This window comes from Austrofundulus limnaeus, unplaced genomic scaffold, assembly GCF_001266775.1.
Source record: "Austrofundulus limnaeus strain Quisiro unplaced genomic scaffold, Austrofundulus_limnaeus-1.0 Scaffold414, whole genome shotgun sequence".
In the NCBI taxonomy this organism is placed as follows: domain Eukaryota; kingdom Metazoa; phylum Chordata; class Actinopteri; order Cyprinodontiformes; family Rivulidae; genus Austrofundulus; species Austrofundulus limnaeus.
This window is the reverse complement of record NW_013952816.1, coordinates 314904-317471: the sequence shown is the minus strand read 5'-3', so window position 1 is coordinate 317471 and position 2568 is coordinate 314904. Positions and strand designations below refer to the sequence as shown.

General features: G+C 39.7%; 1 protein-coding gene across 3 annotated transcripts in view; it reads right to left on the bottom strand.

The window, feature by feature from the left end:
* si:dkey-30j10.5 (uncharacterized) overlaps positions 1-2325 on the bottom strand; it is a 33235-nt gene extending 30910 nt beyond the window's left edge. Inside the window, exons 1-2 of one of the 3 annotated variants that reach the window (XM_014024253.1) lie at positions 2094-2325; positions 978-1099 (exon numbers count right to left, since the gene is read on the bottom strand). The gene's annotated coding sequence lies outside the window, so the exon portion shown is untranslated. Of the gene's footprint in view, positions 1-977; positions 1313-2093 lie in introns of those variants that run through there. The other 2 variants (XM_014024254.1, XM_014024255.1) reach the window with 2 other exon arrangements.
* Between the last annotated feature and the right edge of the window lie 243 nt (positions 2326-2568).

Sequence of the window (2568 nt, the reverse complement as noted above, 5' to 3'; positions counted from 1 at the left end):
TAATAATAGCCTTTCAGGATTTTTCTAATCTTGGCTAGTATGGAGATACAAAATCAAGCACTGGAAAATAGCTGTCAGACACCCCTCTGTCTTCTAAAATATAATAGATGGTTTAAAAATGCAGTGTTTGAAGAAAATAATAAAACAATGTGTAAACTGCCCTGATGCATCTCAGTAATCCAGGTAAAAAAATCAAAAGGAAAAAAAATTGTATAGGTCTTCTGGACGGGTTCTTCTCTAATGAAACGTTTTGTCTCTCCTCCAAGAGACTTCTTCAGTCTGAGAGTTTCAGGCAAAATTCAGGCTTTTAAGCACTGCCTCCATGTGACTGAAAGCCTGAATTTTGCCTGAAACTCTCAGACTGAAGAAGTCTCTTGGAGGAGAGACAAAACGTTTCATTAAAGAAGAACCCGTCCAGAGGACCTATACAATTTTTTTCTTTTTGTTTTTTCTATTTTACATATTTAAATGGAGGCGTGTCAGGGGAGGTGTCTCAGTTCATTGGGATGTATAAAGGAAAGGTGCGCAGGAACCTGCGTGCTCACAGTTTTATGCATCTGAATTTTTTTGGTACGGCGCACTTTTCTAAATTTGTCCGTACGTCACCTTTTAGAGTGAAAGCTGCACAATCCCTCATGCATGAGGCCCCTGAACTGCACCTTGAGTTCCTGACCATGAAAACAGGATCAGAATCAAAGGGAAGTCCTTAAGGGTCCGACTTTGGTCCGAGGGTGTGACACAGGTGTTCCTGTGGTTCTGCAGGACTGACAGTTTTATCTGATGTGTTTGTGACTTAAAGAGTAAGTCTAGTGTATGATGAGCTGTTAGACCTTGAGTTTAACACAAACACACAATGTGTCAAAAATACCAACATCTTTACCAAAAAACAGGAACAAACAGCAGCATCAGTTCCTCRGTGAACAGAATCGGAGTTAGATGAGAAGAAGAGAAGAAGCAGAGGGATTTGTGGGTCAAACCTGGACCAGAGGACACGTGATGCAGAGACGTGCTGCAGCATTTGCTGCTTCGATTAACAACAGATCCATCAGGACTGAGCTGAGCCTCTCATCCTCACTGCGCCCTTTCACATTATCTTTCTCTGAAAAAGAAACAAAAAAAAAAAAACCGGTTCTGAAAGACGACACAAAAAGCAAAGGAATCTCAGACATGAAAGGAAATGTCAGGAGCAAAGAGCAGCTTTAATAAAGCTTCAGAAAGGAAACTATAAGTTTTCAGAGACAAAACCTTTTATTCAACTCATTTACAAAATATTTGAAACTACATATTTTTTACTCTTTCGGCTAAAATCCTGCTAAAACACAATCAATTTAAAACATCTAATGTCCTGAAGGTCATAATCAGGGACCTGAAAAATCAAATGTGTTGACTGAAGAGTTATTTTGCTAACAAAGAAAACTAAGATAAAAAGTTAATGCTAAGGCTTTAGGCCAGCTTTAATGAAACAGCACATAGAAATAAGAAGATCTGTGTTTGCTTGATTGTTTTTTGTTGTAACAGTAAAATAATGTTGGAAATGCTCTTTATTTGCTCTTTGATGGAGACACATTTATAAAGAAAATATAGTTTTCAGAGCAGAGTTCACTTTATACACATGTGTGCTGCTTTCACGAAAAACAAACCAGATCTTCTCGGCTCGTCAGAAAGGTTCTGCTGGTTCTGACCCATGTTTCATGTTGATGTTAGGGACGAATGGAGAGAAAACTAAATGAGCTCCCTGACATATTTCTCATGTCAAGACCATGTTTCTGTTTCATTTTATCCCCAGGCAAACAGAGATGAAGCCTGTAGGTCAGTGCTGGTTACTGTTAGTTATCTCTGGCTCCCTCTGCTGGTCGGAGCGGTGAACTTCATCTACACATTTATTTCAGGGCTCAGAGCAGCTCATGGGACTGAGGCATCAGGCCCAGCTGTCCCCGTGATGCCTGACAGGAGCACCAGATGTCACTAACACACTGCAGACTGAGCTGCATCAGTTCTCTGAATGACAAAAACAGTTTAATGATTACAAAACAAATATTCAACGTTGACTGAAGAGCATAAAGACAGAAAATAACTGACGTAATATTACTTACATTACCTTTAATCCTGAAGAGTAAACTGATTCATATTCAGTATAAATCAGATCAGGAGGAGGTGCAGCAGAGGAGTGGTCACCTCACAGCAGGTTACATGTTCTCCTTATGCAGGTGTGGGTTTTCTCCCTCAGAACAAACACATAAAGTACATGTTAGGTTAACTCTTAATTGTCCCTATTGAATGGCTGTTTGTCTCTGTGCCCCTGTCCAGGTGTCCAGCACCTCTCACACAGTGACAGGAGACAAGACACCAGCTTCACTGAAAACAGGATAAAAACACAAACACATGATGTGAAAAAGTTATAAATAATAACTAGACATGGGTTTTTACGATGTAAAAACAAGTGTGCATTACCACGTTGCATGTCATTTCAGCATGGCTTTGCAGAATGAAATGGAACCAAGTTCAAATGTGTTTTCTTTACCAGCTTGTGCCTGTCATGTCAGCAGGTGTTTGTAATTAAGGTAATTG